At 44.8% G+C, this 18,404-nt stretch overlaps 1 protein-coding gene and 1 pseudogene across 4 annotated transcripts in view; one reads left to right on the forward strand and one right to left on the reverse strand.

Moving 5' to 3' along the window:
• Positions 1-18,404, forward strand: part of HRH1 (histamine receptor H1) — a 189,113-nt gene that overhangs the window by 25,377 nt on the left and 145,332 nt on the right. The gene's annotated exons all lie outside the window — the stretch shown is intronic.
• On the reverse strand, positions 8,535-16,046 carry LOC114109353 (store-operated calcium entry-associated regulatory factor-like; annotated as a pseudogene).

Below are 18,404 nucleotides of genomic sequence, written 5' to 3' on the forward strand. Positions count from 1 at the left end.
TTGCTTCTTGACTTGCAAACAGGCTTCTCAGGAGGTAAGGTGGTCTGGCATTCCCATCTCTTTAAGAATATTCCACAGTTTGTTCTGATCCACACAGACAAAGTCTTTAGCATAGTCAATGAAGCAGAAGTAGATTTTTCTTTTGGAATTCCTTGCTTGGCCATAGTTACAGATCTGATTAGGATTCATTATAATGCAAATGACAAAGAAATTGGTTTATTTCTAAGACATAAAATGTTTTAAGATAATGGCTAGAATTATGACTGATAACATTATACCCAGGACACATCAGAATTTTAGGAATTCCATATAATTTCTGAAATACTTATAACTTGTCCCTTTATGTTGTTATTGTTTAATTGACATGGACAGTAGCCTTCCAGACTCCTCTGTCCGTGGGATTTCCCAGGCAAGAATACTGGAATGAGCAGCCATTCCCTTTGCCAGGGCATCTTCCTGACCCGGGGATTGAATTCATGTCTCCTGCGTTGGCAGGCAGATTCTTTACCACTGAGCCACCTGGGAAGCGCTATATCTTTGTGAGTACAACATAAAGAAGGCTTGATATTAGTTCTTATATGACAAGTCTTCTCATGTAATTTAATATGTCAAATAAGCCTAATTAGCTGCTTGTTGTTCAGTCACTCAGTTGTGTTGACTCTGCAACCCTCTGGACCTGCAGCAGCCAGGCCTCCCTGTCCATCACCAACTCCCAGAGCTTACTCAAACTCATGTCCATTGAGTCAGTGATGCCATCCAACCCTCTCATCCTCTGTGTTCCCCTTCTCCTCCTGCCTTCAATCTTTCCCAGCATCAGGGTCTTTTCCAATGAGTCAGTTCTTTGCATCAGGTGGCCAAAGTATTAGAGTTTCAACATCAGTCCTTCCAATGAATATTCAGGGTTGATTTCCTTTAGGATTGATCCTTTAGGTTTGATCTCCTTGCAGTCTAAGGGACTCTCAAGAGTCTTCTCCAACACCGCAGTTCAAAAGCATCAGTTCTTCAGTGCTCAACCTTCTTTATGGTCCAGTTCTCACATCCATACATGACTGCTGGAAAACCCATAGCGTTGACTAGATGCACCTTTGTTGGCAAAGTAATATCTCTGCTCTTTAATATTCTGCCGAGGTTTATCATGGCTTTTCTTCCAAGGAGCAAGCATCTTTCAATTTCATGGCTGCAGTCACCATCTGCAATGATTTTGGAGCCCAAGAAGATAATTACTTTAACATCTTCCTTTTTCTAAGGAGAGAGAACATGTCTTCTGAGATGTCCCAGGGATCCTCTCAAAAAGTCCCAAAGTTACTTCTAAGTCAAAAAGACTTCATTTAGAATTTGATTTGGTGGAGTTTGTTAAAAAAAAAAAAAGAAAGAAAAGTCTTCGATACTTGATTAAATAAAGATCACAGGTTATAATGAAGCAACACTTAGTTATCTGTTTCACCAAAGTGACAATAAAACAGTATTGTAAAGTAAAATAAAGTAAAATTAAAAAAAAGAAAAGAAAAAAAAGATTTCAAAGGCAAAAAAGATTACGCAGTCTTAAGCAAAACTTAGCTCTTTTACTGTTGAGAAAACTCAGTTTTCTTAAATACGCAAAGACCTGATTAAGGCAACGTGAAGCACAGGAAACTGTTTCGTAAGACATAAAATCTTTGCATTCTAGGCAGATTACTCAAAAGGTGAAGAAAAACCTTTCTTATCAAGAGCAGACCAATAGTCTAAAAAAAAAAAAGAAACTTTAAGAAAGCTGAATTCTGATTTTGTACCAGTATACTTCTGATATAAAAAACTCCCTTTTTAACTTTAATTCATTCTCGTCTGAGCTGACCATGCATAAAATTCCTTTCCTAAGAATTCTTTCTTTTGCACAAAACCTCTGCAGGTCATTTTTGCATATCCTCTCGGACTTTGTCCTGGGTATTTTTTCTGTCTCTCACCCTGGATCAGTCATTTTGCTTTTTAACCTAATTTTCATAAACACTTGTTTTCTTTCACCCTTATTATTTCTAAGTGGTTTTAGTTACATGTATTGATCAGAATTATTAGCTCTTAGAACCTGTAATTTCTAGTGACAACTGAGAAATAAGCAAGTATAGACTGTCTCTTTCACTAGTATCTTTAAATTGGCAAATTCATGAATAATGCATGAATGAACTCTAGAAGCATATACTTCCTCACAGTACCATTTTTTAAACGTGGAAGAAGACATGTTTACTGATAGACTCAAATAGCTTTAGTTTCTCTGAGAAGAAGTTAACAGTGGGTAAAACTGTATTCAGTAATTGTTTGGAAGTGATCAAGATAGTCAATGAGTTTCCATCATTTAAATTATCAAAACCTTAAAATTTCCATATATATGCGTCAGTATACTGTATTGGTGTTTTTCTTTCTGGCTTACTTCACTCTGTATAATAGGCTCCCATTTAGACAGATGGTAACGATAACCCTGTATGTGAGACAGAAAAAGAGACACAGATATATAGAACAGTCTTTTGGACTCTGTGGGAGAGGGCGAGGGTGGGATGATTTGGGAGAATGGCATTGAAACATGTATAATATCATATATGAAACGAATCGCCAGTCCAGGTTCGATGCAGGATACAGGATGCTTGGGGCTGGTGCACTGGGATGACCCAGAGGGATGGTACGCGGAGGGAGGAGGGAGAGGGGTTCAGGATGGGGAACACATGTATACCTGTGGCGGATTCATGTTGATGTATGGAAAAACCAATACAATATTGTAAAGTAATTAACCTCCAATTAAAATAAATAAATTTATATTTAAAAAACCTTAAAATTTCAAATTACAAAAGATATTTGGCAAACTACTAGATATGCTTTTACACATAGTTATTTCTGAACGTTCACCTACAAACTCATTTCATTTACATTTCTCTACATGACTTGTTCTTAACAATTATATTTTGACTATCTGTGAAAGCTTCTTAAGATGTTGAACAAAGTCAGCCATCATCCCAAGCTATTTTTCTTGCCAACAGATTCTTTAATAGAGATAACATGAGCTTCTTTGACTTTAGTAAGCCTAAGAAAAATAAAAGTTTTACATTTAATACTGATAATTCTAAAGACAGGCCTGTTTTAGTCAAATAAAAAAATTTAAGCTAAATTATTTTTTACTAAAAACATTTTAGTAAAAATTTATTTACTAAATATTTAGCCTAAATATTTTATTTACTAAATATTTCAATGTTAAGTTGGAAAACATTTGGGTTAATTTCTATATTTTTGAGAGTCTAGATGCATTTATTTTCCTTCAAGTCAATTAAATAAAGCTCTTTTACAAGTTAACCTTAGCTGCTGCTGCTGCTGCTAAGTCGCTTCAGTCATGTCTGACTCTGTGAGACCCCATAGACGGCAGCCCACCCGGCTCCCCTGTCCCTGGGATTCTCCAGGCTAGAACACTGGAGTGGGTTGCCACTTCCTTCTCCAATGCATGAAAGTGAAAAGTGAAAGTGAAGTCGCTCAGTCGTGTCCGACTCTTAGCGACCCCATGGACTGCAGCCCACCAGGCCCACCGTCCATGGGATTTTCCAGGCAAGAGTACTGGAGTGGGGTGCCATTGCCTTTTCTGGTTAATCTTAGCAACACCACTCAAAGGTAGAAAAATATCACACATCTACAACATATATTCATAGACATAAATCAACATTTAGACAAATGCAAACAGAGATCTTCCAGCTTTAACATGTTCAGCCATGAAATGGATATGATAATGTAAAATCCATTAGCTTATAAAAGAATAGTTGAATTCAAACTTTGTTTGGGGGCAGTTGAAATAAGTGTACCTGCTGGGATGGTTAAAGTTTTTTCTATTAATATTTTTGAAGAAGATGCTTAATATTTGTATTCATCCTTGGCAAGTAATCTTTATGAAAGTCGAGGGCTAGATTTTTAGCAAAGGAGCTTCTATGGCAGTTTGTTTTTTTAAAAAGCTTCCTTCTCCCTTGTTTCTAGTCTTAGGAATTGGAGATGGTAAAGATAAGTGGACTTTGAATTGTTTCTAGAGCAGCACTTCAAATTTTGCAGAAATTTGAAAGCCAAAAACAGTTGTTTTTAATTCCTCAAAGAATCAGTTGTAGCCTAAATGATACCTAGGGGCTGATCTGCCCTTCCAGATACTTAATACACTATCTTCAGTTTGCTTCTTTATATGAGGGAGAAGATTTGCAACTAAGATGGAAATTGAATGAGTTCTGTGGTCTGGATGTAGGAGTGTTTGTCTTTAGAATGTTTTAGTAAATCTTTCCTCAAGGGCTTCAGAAGGTTTTGCTTTCCCTCTAGATACACTTAGCTTAAGGGGAAAGGCTTTTAAAAACATCCCTATCAGGCTCTGAATACTAGCTTCCAATTTGGCCAACATTGGACAATTAAGCCACATTAAAAATCCTTTCAAAAAGAAATCCTTTCAAATATCTTGTCAGGTTTCAGCTGACACAAGCAATAAGTATTTCTGACGGTACTGAACAACCCCCTGGACACAGGAGGCATCCTCAAAGAAAGGTGCAAAAGAGAGCATCCTTCCTAGGGCCACTCCTGGAGACCGCCAAAGGAAAGAAAGACTTAGACTGTTCCCCTGAGAGCTGGCTGTGGACCCTGGCCACAAATGGAGTTCAATCCACATTTCTTTCCGGCCATATTTTGAGGCCCCCCTTCCAGCCTGGCCGTCACCAAGTCAAGCTGTCAGGACACAGACAAGACAGGGAGGTGACAGCTGTTCCTGGGAGAGAAAGATCGATAACCACTGGGTCTGGATTTGGAAAGGGACAGTATGACATGGTATTTTCTTCTCTCCACCAAGCACTAGAGGCAGAGATTTGGGGAAGCTGATTTTGGTAAGAATTCTCACCCTTTACTGGATTCTCCCAGTTCTCCCTAGATTGCATCAGTAGGCTCCAGTATCTACCAGAATTTATCATAGCCTTCCATTAATTTTAATGTTCGTTTCCCTTGGCGGTTTAAGGGAGTAACACAGCACTTTACCAGAAAATCCTTTAGAGATCCAGTAACCCTCAGAGGGGTCCATTTGGGAGTCCTTCAATGGGGACTTCCCTGGTGGCTTGTCAGTAAAGAATCTGCCTGCAATGTGGGTCAGGAAGATCCCCTGGAGAAGGAAGTGGCTACCCACTCCAGTGTTCTTGCCTGGGAAATCTCATGGACAGAGTTGCCTGGTAATCTACAGTCCATGGGGTTGCAATGAGTTGGACACAGCTTAGTGACTAAACTAACTACCACCACTGCCTTCAAGGGTAGATATGAAGACATTCAAGTTGATGCGGAAGGATCTGCACAAAATCTTTGAGGAAAATCTGTTTTTCCAGCGTCCCAGTTGATTATAAATGCAACATTGTCCCACTGGGGACAGCATTTTCATGACGGAGCCCTGGCGCACACGGTGAACGGACAATTATTTTAGGCTTCTGGCCTTGGAGCAGTTGCAGCTTGATGGACCTTTGTTTACAATCCTTTCAGAGTGCTCTGCTATAGTCAAGTCCAGTCAGATCAGTGGCCTCGCATTCTATTTTCTGCTTTTTATCGAACCACTAATCTCAAGAGATAATCCATTTACAAACAGGGCAGCCAGAGTGGGTTGGGTGACATCGTTTATTGTACGGAACCCGAACACCGTAGGAAGAGAGGTTCCAAATGGGCTTTAAAGGCTGGTACAGATTCATGTCGGTTTTGTTTGTGTGTTTGAATAACAGACCCATCAGTGCAGGCACAGAGACGAGAAATAGCTTCTAAAAGATCAGCTGTTATTTTGCAGGCTTTTTCTGGTGCATAAGGAGACCATGTTGAAAACTGAGGATCTCAGGTATCATCTTTGGGGTTCTGAGCTTCTGCTTCCTGCATCCATTTTTGAGCTTCCCAGGTGGTGCTAGTGGTAAAGAACACACCTGCCAACGTAGGAGATATGAGACGTGGGTTCGATCCCTAGGTCGGGAAGATCCCCTGGAGGAGGGCATGGTAATCCACTCCAGTATTCTTACCTGGAGAATCCCATGGACAGAGGAGCCTTGTGGGCTACAGTTCATGGGGTCACAAACAGTCGGACACGACTGAAGCGACTTAGCAGCAGCAGGTCCTACCAGCACGCCCACAAGATGCTAAAGACCTGGCAGCCTGGGGTCATGGGCCTCAGTAAGGACTCTAAATTTTTCAGAAAGCTTTTGGGGATCTTCCCTGGGTTTAGAAAATTCTTTAATCCTTCGTTTGGTCCTTGACCAAGGAGCGAAAGGTCCCTGGAGAGGATCACCCACAGCCTCAGGTGGTCTTATTTTATTTTTCTATCGTTTTAATATAAGACTGAAACAGGCAGCTACAGCGACACTGCGGTTTACACAGAGAATTGCGTGATTTTGCTGTTGGAAGAGATTTGCTGAAGCATTTGAACTTTACCTCTTAAAAAAATGAATGTGGTCCATCAACAACAGATGGATGTGCGTCTGTATTCAGTTCAGTCCCTCAGTCGTGTCCGACTCTTTGTGACCCCACGGACTGCAGCACGCCAGGCCTCCCTGTCCATCACCAACTCCTGGACCTTGCTCAAACTCATGTCCATCGAGTCGGTGATGCCACCCAAGCATCTCATCCTCGGTCACCCCTTTCTCCTCCTGCCTTCATTCTTTCCCATCGTCAGGGTCTGTATACATATATGTTTATATGTATGTGTGTCTGTGTGCAGTCACATCCAACTCTTTGCAACCTCATGGTCTGTAGCCCGCCAGGCTTCTCTGTCCATGGGATTCTCCAGGCAAGAATACTGGAGTGGGTTGCCATTTCCTCCTCCAGGGGATCTTCCCAACCTAGCGATCGGACCCGTGTCTCCTCCGTCTTCTGCACTGGCAGGTGGATTCTTCACCACTGTGCCTCCTGGAAAATATGTACACACACACACACATACATATAGTAATAGACTACTACTCAACCGTTAAAATCAATGAGATTCTGCCATTTGAAATGACATGGATAGACCTAGAGAGTATAATGCTTAAAGAAATCAGTCAGACAGAGAAAGACAAATATCGTCTGTTATCACATTTATGTGGAATCTAAAAGATAAAATGAATGAATATCACAAAACAAATTCACAGATATCGAGAATAATCTAGTGGCTACCAACGGGGAGCGGGTAGTGGCGAAGGACAAGCTAGGGGTAGGAAATTCCTATGCATAAACTGAATAAGCTGGGGAATTCCCTAGTGGTCCAGTGGCTGGGACTCTGCACTCTCACTGCCCAGGGCCTGGGTTCAATCCTTGGTTGGGGAACTAAGATCCTACAAACCAAGCGGTGCAGCCAAAAGTAAATAAATATAATTAAATAAGCTAAAAGGATATATTGTACAGCACAGGGAATATAGCCAATAATTTATAATAACTTGAAATATATTATAATATATAAAAATGTTCAATCATATGTTCAGGTATATGTTATATACCTGAAACGAATACCATATTTAAATCAGCTATATTTCCATTTTTTAAATGAAATGGAGGTTTCAAGCATTTTTTTTAAGCGCACAATCCTTCACAACAACCTTCTAGATACTTATTTTCTACCTTTTCTGAAAAAAGAGAATTCTCATTTACCAGAACCCCAGACACCACTGAAGAATCTGAAGCTCCTGAGCTCAGAAGTGATCAAAACAACACAGATAAGTATAATCAGTAGTCAGAGGCTTGGTTTAAATGTTTGAAGAAGAGTAAACACCCACGAGGAGGAGGGCATGGCAACCCACTCCAGTATTCTTGCCTGGAGAATCCCCGTGGACAGAGAACTCTGGCGGCCCACATGCAGTCCATGGGGCTGCAAAGAGGTGGACCCGACCGAATGACTGAGCACAGCACACACACCCACTAAAAAATACCAACTCGATCATCACTGCTTTTACGAAGTAATGACTCACCAGCTAAAACCACCTAAGTCTGAAATGTTCTGTATTTATGGTCTATTGGTGTAGAGCCTTCATTCTTAACCCTTCTTATGCCATCCCATTCTTAACTCTTTTATAAATTAAACAATGCACTTCTAGCGTCCCACAGTAATCGTCACTTTCAAAAGTCCTAATATACAGCTACATGCTACACAGACATGCATTTCTCTCTATAAGCATGCTGTCACATACCACCATCCTCAAACAGCACAAAATTTAAAAACACGGAACATCACAAAACCATTGCATATTCCTTTTGCCCACTTGTTAGCAGGCGGAACTTTTTTAAAAAGAGAAAGCGGTGAAAAACCAGACATTTTGCAACCAGTGTTTGACTTCAACTTTTTACTTTCTGATTATCTTCAAGTACCACCCTCTCCTGGTACTGTTCTGGATCTTGTCTCTGAGCTTGAATATGCTGAGGAACAACCCGTTCCCCTGAGAAGTGGTAAGCAGGTCTCTTGCGCAGGCTGGAGCACAAGAGAGGGTGGGACAGGTGGTACCATGTGTCTGAGAATCGGTGTTGCTGCCAAATAGTCTAATATCCTCCAGTTCCCAAGCCAGTGCAGAACCTTGGTCCTAAATGCTCATTTCCCTGCCAAAACCTGAGGTTGCACCACGGGGACCTGCGAACTCAGACTTCACGCCTTTGGGACGTGGTCCCGCTGAGCTGGTGAACCTCTAATAACGATGGGAACATGGACGATACTTAGGATATGGGGGAGGAGAATCTTGACGGTCACTAAGGAACAGTTTGTATACTGCACAGGCAAGAGCAGGTAGCTTCTACGATAGCAACCACCTCTTTGATGCCACAGGAATCTGGACAGTACAACTCAAAATAATCAGAGAAAGAGTTAAAGCTGTGATTTCCCCCAGGCTCTCTCACCTTCTTCCGGCCAAGTTCCATGTAATCTAAGTCATACCCCAAGATACAGGAACCTCTTAGTTCCTCTTGGGAACAGGCTTCAGAAGACTCATAGTTTTTCCAGCTCGGCATAGTTTTTCCAGTTTGCACTTGGTATCGAAACTGGTCTTACTTCCCCACTGTGCCCTGTGGCCATCTCACCCTCTGTTCTGACACTGTATGAATGTGGGGGCAGAAGTATTGCGTCCAGCTATGCCTCCAACACATCTGCCTGGGGGCCTGGAGCTGACGTGGTAGAACCATCCTAGTGGAGGGTAAGAGCGTTTAGATCCCACAGCAGCATTCTGTCCAGGTCTCTCCGGCCCCAGGCAGGGTCGCAATCAGCAAGGTTGGCTGAGGCAGGAGGTTGAGGAGAGGGCAGCGTCCGATCACTTCTGGCCCACAGGTCCTGGTGTGCTCAGTGACAATGGCGAATAAAGGCAGGCGGAGGAGGGGGGTACGAGTTACCTCACGCTCGTGGCCTGTTATTTTATGCGCATCTTATACCTTCTAATTTTTCATTAGCCTTTGTCAATGAAGCTATTTTGGAGCTTTGAAGCCCTTTGGAGGCTTCCGCGTGACAACGAAATCAGGAAACCTATTGTTTGTTTGATTCAGGAGCCCTGACTTTCAAGTGCATTTCTTAAGTGACCTTGTCTTAAACCATTCCTCTTAATGGCCATTATACTTCTAGGTCATCTTAGCCTGAGACCATAGTTCTTAGATGTAAACAAGCAAGGATGCTGAAAGTGTGCTCAGTTCGTGGGGACTTCAGGATCCCATTTCTTCAGCAAAGCCTTGGGTCTCTTGGAGCCAAATTAGTGTTATACTTAAGAGGCATGTGCCACTGGGTTGAGAATTTGCATGGTTTTGCAGGGTACCTCACTACATGGAAATGTGCTTTAGGCTGATGCGGGAGCTAGTGTCAGTCTAACCCATTCTGTGATCAGCGTGTTCTAACACAAGAGTCTTGGAATTAGGTGCTGAGTGCCCTAACAGCTTTGAAGTGCTCAGTCCATGCCCACCAGTGTTGCAGCTTTTGGCTTCTGAGATTGCCACCAGAAATAGCCTTTCCTTCCTGTTAGCACACCGGCAATAACCAAAGAGTTGTTACTGCAGACTGGCCAAGAGGAGGCCTTGCGTGCAGCACTAGCAGTTCCGGTGTGGACCTGGGGACTGCCGAAAGGACTGAACCAGCACATCCCCAAAGAATGCAGGCTGTACACTGCGACTCCAGCCGAATGGGGCCCTGTGCGCCGAACTACCAACCCAACATGGAATCCAGGGACTGAGCCAAGAGCTCAGCATCTGGGGCTGTCTGCTAACTCAAGCTGACCTGCCCTGGGCTGGAAAGCCAGGCACGTTAGCGGTTCCGTGCAAAGAGAACAGAGCTCTGAACTGAGGAGAACTTACCCCCCGCCCTTGGAAATGGCAAGAAAGGCAGAGAACTAAAGGGATTTGTGCCTACCGACACCTGTGTTTCTTGTCCCCAAGGTCGTCAGAAGTTTCCTCCAGATCCCATTGCTGCCACAAAATCTGTTAAAAAATGAATTTGCCTGAGTAAGCTTTAAAGATCTTAAAAGGTTATTCACTGATTCATGAATCAAACAACATCCTATCCAGCAGAGGGAAAGGGGCTCTGAGATGCTATGCAAACTGAAAGGTTTTTAAAGGAGGAAGGGAGCAGGACAAGGACGTTACATCTGCACGGAACAGTTGTGTGTGCAAGGTCACCTTCCTTTCAGGGAAAGTAGGCTTCTTCTTTTTTTTCATTTCTTTCATTTCTTTGGAGTTGTGTGTTTCTAGTTTGTTCCTTCATTTGTACACTATTTCTCTACCTTTTCATTTTTTTTTTAAACTTACTGTGTTTGAGGTCTCCTTTTCCCAGGCTTCAAGGTTGAATTCTTTCTTCCTTTTGGTTTCTGCCCTCCTAAGGTTGGTCCAGTGGTGCGTGCAAGCTTTCTGCAGGGTGAGACTTGTGCTGAGTTTTGTTTTTTTTTTCCTCTGATGGGCAGGGCTGAGTGAGGGGGGAATCCTGTCTGCTGATGAAAAGGTTTGCACTTTTGTCTTGTTTTTCGTTTGGATGAGGCGTCCTGCACAGGATGCTACTGGCAGCTGGGTGATGCTGGGTCTTGTATAGAAGTGGTTGCCTTTGTGAGAATTCTCTCTATTTGATACTCCTTAGGGTTAGGAGTTCTTTGGTAGTCTAGAGTCTTGGAGTCAGCGCTCCCAATCCGAAGGCTCAGGGCTTGATCTTGGGCCAGTAACAGAGATTCCACAGATGGTTTATTATGGCATTAAATGCTATTAATACAAATGCCCAGAAACGAGAAACCAAGGTGAACACCAGACAAGTGGCAGTGACAAAAATCAGGCAAATAATAATGAAAGTAATGGAATACACATGTGCATATACAGCCGTAAGCAAATCAACACAATCCGGCGAAAATAAAGTACAATAGACTGACCCAGTGGACAAAGGAAACCAAAACCGATGTCTACCAGCGAAGAACAAAACTGACGAAAGCACAGACTAAAGCAAGGTGCCAACTGGGGACTAAAGCAATGAAAACAAAGCTAACAGATATGGTGAGAAGAACGGAAAGGAAGAATAGAAATGCAAAGTTAAATCGAGCTGGAGAAAGAAGACACACACGTTAAAGATTAACTGCAAGGGAGGGAGAACAGGAGGAAGAGCAAACAAAGGAATAAATGTAGAAAAAATAATAATAGATTTAAAAAAAATTTTAATTAAAATTTAAAAAAGAGAAAAAGTAGGAAAAAAAAAGAAACAGGAAAATTCCACAGAGCTGCAAAAGGCCAACGTAGAGGCAGAGATTTTTAACAGCAATAAAAAGTGCAATTGAAAAAAACACTCAAAAGCTTAATTAGAGTTCATAGTGCTAATAAAATCAACAGAAGTACGGTAACACATCTTGGAAAATACAGAACAAAGTTATGTCTGGTTCCACTATATGTTGTAGATATTTTTAAAATATTTATTTATTTGGCTGCATCAGGTTTGTTAGTGGTTTGTTATTTATTGGGTCGCATAGACTACTAGCGGTGGCGTGTGGGCTCAGCAGCGGTGGCGTGTGGGCTCAGCAGCGGTGCTGTGTGGGCTCAGCAGCGGTGGCGTGTGGGCTCAGCAGCGGTGGTGTGTGGGCTCAGCAGCGGTGGTGTGTGGGCTCAGCAGCGGTGGTACCTGGGCTTAGTTGCTCCACAACATGTGGGATGTTAGTTCCCTGACCAGGGATGGAGCCTGAGTCCCTTGCATTGCAAGGCAGAGTCTTAACCATTGGGCCACCAGGGAAGTTTTTTTTTTTAAGTAGGTAGATTAAGATTTCCAGTGGGAGTTTCAATACCAAACTCTCAAAAAATAACAGAATGAACAGAAAAGTAGAAGAACATCGTAGACTTGGAAAGCACTATGAACCAATTCCACAAAAGGAAGATTTATACAGTTTTCACACAGCAGCAGGATACAAATTCTACCTCATTGATTTCTAATATAAATCCACAGTGAAAAGAGAACAGACTCTGTATGATTTCTGTGTCTTTAGACTGTGAGATTTTTGCACCTTTTTTTATGTCCCAGTATCTCAGGCTTCCCTGGCGGCTCGTCGTGTCTGACTCTTCGTGAACCCAGGGACCGTAGCTGCCAGGCTCCTCTGTCCATGGGATTCTCCAGGCAAGAGTACTGGAGCGGGGTGCAGAGAGGGAGGTGTTATTGTTGTACATTCAATAGGACTGAAGGACTCTGTGATTATAAGGGACAGAAAACCCGACATAAAGTGTCTTTAGCCGAAGATGGTGATTAGAAACCCCAAGGCTGATCTTCAGGCCCAGCTGGATCCAGGCGTTCAAAGGATGCTATCGAGAACCTCTCTCTCTTCGTCTCCTCTGGCTTCTTTCTCAATCACGTTCTCCTTTCATGGAGGCAAAATCATCAGGAGCAGCTCTGAGCAGAAACCATAATCTCTTTGAAGTCCCTGGAGAAAGAGACCTTCTGGTTCTCAACTTCCAACAGGAGCCCTGGCATTGAGTCTGACTGAGCCCTTAGGGGTCTGGCATCCATATCCGAACACCCAACACCCCAAGGAACATATCCAGGGACATATCTTGAGAATATGCTCACAGGCTAGGTCTGAAATACATGCCCAACCTGAAGGCTAGAGGCCAAGGTCAACCTCACCCAGCACAGGGCCTGGGTGTGCAGGGGCGTTTCCCCAGGGACAGCAGCTGTCTGATGCACGTGTGTACAGGAGGTAAAATCCCAGTGCCAGGGGAAATGCTCGCTGTCATTATACCCATTTTACAGGAGTAGAAACTGAGGTACAGAGTGGTTCAATAAAATACCCTACATCACATCGCTGGTAAGTGGTCATGCCAGGACTCAAACCCAGACCCCCTCCCGCCATGTGTGGCAGTTCCAGAAATCAAGGCAGGGCCCCTCCATGCGTGGGTCTCTCTTCTACTCTCTCCAAACCCCCAGACCATCAAAAGACACAGTTTCATTGTAAGCCACCCCAAGGTCAGGCTGGGATATTGCTTTCTGTGCCCCGACATGTAAGACCCAAAGGTCCCTCCTTGTCGGCAGAGGCACCTCTAAGGTGGAAGAAAGAGGTGCTCAGGCATCTGACCGCCGGCCTTTTTCAAGTCCTCAACTGTGATGGCCGATCCCACGGGGGCTCCATACCATCTTATCAGAATGCCAAACAAAAGACACAGCTTACTGGCAAGCTGGCAAAGGAGCCAACTTGGCCAAACCATCTTTCCAAGGAAAGGGCAGCTGGACGAGGAGACAAGGAGGATGTTTGTAAAAGAGATGAGTCTCCTGGGAGATGTAAGAAACAGCTGAGAGGAAATAAATCAAACCGTGGGGCAGTTCCTGGAACTGAGGCCAGAAGCGGACAGGACCAGGGCCCCTTCCCAGAGGGTAAGCAAGTTCATTAGGCCAAATGAACCAAGTGAGCTGGACCCTCAGTGCACATGGTGAGCCTAGGAAAGCTGCCCCTGCCCCAGGGATGGCAAGACTGAAAATGCATCCCTGCAGAGGAGACAAGGGGCAAAGAGTGGGCATTTATCAAGGGCTTTCTGTGCGCTGAGGCCTTCACTAATGCAGCTCTTAGTCTTCTTCATCACCCTTCTGAGCAAGCACATCAATGTATCCAGTTTCTACAGAGAGGGATTCTGAGGCTCAGAAAGGTAAAGCAACTTGATCAAGAGCACACAGCCATCAGATGGCAGAGCTGGGTTCAAACCCAGGTCTGTCTGACCCTGAAGTCCGTGTTCTTCCCTCCCACGATGTATGTTATCAGAGGAGACATGGATATCCCGGGAACATTTCGAACTCCCTGTTTCTGGAAAGCCCCTTGAGAAGCAGAGTCCTGGGTTGGATGGACCAGGTGATGGTACCCAGTGACCAGTCTCAAGTTCTTAGAAGCACAAAACAGAGAGCTGTTAAGGGGAGGAGTGGATACAGATGGGCACAGGCCCAGGCAGGTGGGCATGAAGATCTTCCAGGTGTGTGGAAGAAAGGCAGAATGGTGTGGCAAAGTGGTGAGACCAGATGGTAGGCAGCCACTGCCCCATGTCCCTTGAGGGCCTTCCACCTCGACTCCAGCTAATTTCCTTGGAAACCCCGAACTTTCCCGTGGCCAGGAATAAAAGGCAGGCCTTTAGGACACAACTGCTCTGCCTACTTCTGGCTGTTGTGGTTTTTTTAATTTATTCTATTGAAGTATAGTTGATTTATAACATGTTAATTTCTGCTCTACAGCAAAGTGATTCATATATATATATTCTTTTCCATTATGGTTTATCGTGGGATACTGAATATTTTTAACAATTCCCTGTGCTATACAGTTAGACCTTCCGTTGTTTGTTGTTGTTTAGCTGCTCAGTCGTGTCCAGCTCTTTGCGACTCCATGGACTACAGCACGCCAGGCTTCCCTGTCCTTCATTGTCTCCTGGAGCTCGCTCAAACTCACCTCCATTGAGTCTGATGCCATCCAGCCATCTCATCCTCTGTCACCCCCTTCTCCTCTTGTCCTCAATCTTTCCCAACATCAGGGTCTTTTCCAGTGAGTCAGCTCTTTGCATCAGGTGGCCAGAGTATTGGAGCTTCACCCTCAGCATCAGTCTTTCCAGGGAGTATTAAGGGTTGATTCCCTTTATGGACTGGTTTGATCTCGTTGCTGTCCAAGGGACTCTCAAGAGTCTTCTCCAACACTACAGCTCAAAAGCATCCATCCTGCGTACCATATCCTCCATATAACAGTTTGCACTGCCAAGTGTTTCTTTATACTGCTCATTCTTAGATGCATGGATATTGGTTCTCACTCTGCCCTGATCGCTAAATCACGTTAAATCTGCGGTAGGCAGGCCACACGCATTTATGGTACTAGGTAGCCTTTCTCATGCAGCTAAGAAATAGCTACTCTTTCTTCACTGCTGATTGCGTGAATTTACAAAAGCCCAGAGCAACCAGTGACTCCCTCCTACTATAGTTGCTCTTGTGGGTCCCACATCAGGACGTCTCCCCCACTAGGCCAGCCTGCCCACCCTCTAGCACGCTGGCTGCTAAGAGCTCACAGCCAACCCTCCTTCTGCAGAGAATCACCGTCTGTTAACCAGAGCCTCACCAGGCAGTCATGTCCTCCCAAGAGCACCCACAGCCAGTGCTGACCTGGGGGTGCATCTGGAGTGGGTAACAGCTTTGGGATGTGATCAACCCCTCAGCCCCCAGCGGATCAGGGGGACCTGACGTGTGGCCACCTCCCCGCTCGGCTTCCCCCTTCCCTGTCCTGCTTCCTTCATCCCTTCCAGGTTTTTCCGGAGTCCTTCCTCAGTAAATCGCCCAGTGTCCTAAGATACCATCACCCTATTTACAGGACAGGAAACCGAGGCTTAAGCAGGATGGTGCCTCCACCCCAGCTTAGTCTGTCCCTGAAGTGCAAGCCCTTTCTGTTCCTTCATCCTGCCTGGAGAGCAGACAGGTGGGGAGCAGAAACCCCAGGCCCCGCAGGGATGGGGGCCTTTTCCTCCTCCAGCTGCAGCGGCCCCTGTCGCCCTCCCCCGCACTGAGTCATCGCCTGCCCGCGCAGAGCGGCGAGGATCAGGAGCAGGGCTGGGCGGGCAGCAGGCACTGGAGATGAGATTTCTCGGAAGCTGCAGTCCATCGCGGCTCAGGCTGAGGGGGAGCCTCCCCGCCCGCCCCCGGTCCTGGTCACCCCAGGCCTGGAGGCAGGGAGACCCAGAGGCTGCTGTGGCTCCAGGTGAGCCTCTCCCTGGGGACAAGCCCTCCAAAGTGTCTCAGGGAGGAGGGGCCGATGGCAAAGCCCAGATGCGAGGAGCTTGGCTGACTCAGCCGCCAAAGCTGCGGGGCAAGGGAACAGGAGGCAGATGGTGTTGCCCGGAACACACAGCAGAGGCCGAGCCCACACCTCTGCCTGCCCCCAGGACCCGGGCATCAGAGCCCTGCGTTCTTGCCTCTTGCGATTCGGCTCCAGAAACACCCTTCTTCCAGTCCCTACTGCTGCTTCGGTTAAATGAATTTGAAGCACCTTTTGCGTTTCTTTTAATTGAAGTCAAATTTACATACACCGAAATACAGAAGCCTTGGGTGTCCCGGGAAGTGAATTTGGATAAGTGTGCGCCCCTGTGTCGTGAGCACAGCTCTCCGCATATGGTATGTTCCATCACTCCAGGGGGGTTTGCGTGTGCCTGTGTGTTCCTTTTCAGGTTAACCCCCGTAGGCAATCGCTGTTCTGCTTTCTGCCGCTGGGAATTAGACGTACCTGCTTTTGGCCGTCATATAAATGGAATCACACAGTCTGTACTTTTGGGGTCTGGTGTCTTTCACGCGACACCCTGTCTGTGAAATTTGTCCGCGCTAGGCAGGCAGCAGTCAGGACTCCTGTCTGTCTCTGAGTGGTGTCCCTTTGTATGAATACGCCGCAATTATTCCTCCATTGTCCTGTTGAGGGACGTTTGCGCTATTTCTATTCTTGGCTATTGAATAAGACCACTGTGAACGTTCTTGAGTAAGTCTGTGGACATGTGTTTTCATTTCTCGTGGGTTAATAACCAGGGGTGGAATTGGTGGGTCACGGAATAGGTGTTGCTAACTTGACAAGAAAGTAGCAAACTGTTCTCTAAAGTGGGCATGTCATTCTACACTCCCACCAGCAGCGCTTGACATTTTGAGCTGCTTGATAGCCTCAGAGACATTTGGCTTTTCAGGGCTTTTAACTTCAGAAATGGTGTTTCTCTGATAACTTACGAACGCAAGCACTTCTGCACACGGTCATTGGCCATTCTTGTATATTATTCTGTGAAGCAACTATCCAAGTCTTTTGCCTATTAAAAAACAATGCTGGTTATTTTAATTTTGTTAACTATTTTTCCATTTACAAACAGAAATATTCCACCTATCACTCTTTCTCAGAGAGGAATAATTAGGAATGAACTCATCTGTGCTGCTGAGACACACATAGGTTGTTCCAAGGTTTCTTATTCCATACTGGTGCTCCCTTGCTAGAGGGTTTCCAGCTATTGAGAGATGGAACCTGTCAGGAGAGTCTCTGGCGTTGAAGGTGGAGGTCGTGATGCATCCTTGGTGGGTACTATTACATCTTGAATCCCTGTAGAGAATACTGGATTCAACATTTGCTATGTACTTCTTTCTAGCTCGTTAGTTGAATACATTAATAGTAGGTTAATCAAATTTATAAAAATTGAATGAGTCCTGTTCCGTTGCTGTTGTTCAGCTGCTCAGCCCCACTAATGGCAGCACGCCATTTCCCTTTCCCCTACTGTCTCCTGGAGTTTGCTCAAACTCATGTCCATTGAGCTGGTGATGACATCCAACCATCTTATCCTCTGTCACCCGCTTCTCCTGCCCTTAATCTTTCCCACCATCAGGGTCTTTTCCAACAAGGTGGCTCTTCGGATCAGGTGGCCAAAGTAGGGGAGCTTCAGCTTCAGCATCAGTCCTTCCAGTAAAGCATACAATCTATCTTTTCAGTATATTCAGCTTGTGCAGCTAGCCCCACTGTTTAACTACAGAATGTTTTCATCATCCGAGAGGAAACATTCCCCAATTCCCCTCTGCCCACAGCTCCTGGCAACTATTCATCTACTTTTGAGCTCTGAATTTGCATATTTTGAAATATGTGTGCGTGTGTATATATACATCTACATTCAGGATGTGCCATTTTCCATCTGGCCTCTTCTACTTGGCGTAACATTTCCAAGGTTCATCCATGCTGAGCCTGTGTGCGTCCTTGATTCCCTCTTATGGTTGCCCTTTTCTGTGGATATGCCACGTTTTGGTTCTTGACTCATCAGCTGGTGAACATTTGGGTTGTTTCTGCTCTTTGGGTTTTTTAAATAATGCTGTTATGAACATTTGTGTATGGGATTTTGTGTGAATGTACGTCTCCCAGTTCTCTTGGGCATCTACCGTGGGAGTGAAGTCTTTGGGTCATAGGGTAATTCCGTGTTTACCTTTTGGAGGAACTGCCGGTCTCTACTCT

This window comes from Ovis aries, chromosome 19 (assembly GCF_016772045.2).
Source record: "Ovis aries strain OAR_USU_Benz2616 breed Rambouillet chromosome 19, ARS-UI_Ramb_v3.0, whole genome shotgun sequence".
Lineage (NCBI taxonomy): Eukaryota > Metazoa > Chordata > Mammalia > Artiodactyla > Bovidae > Ovis > Ovis aries.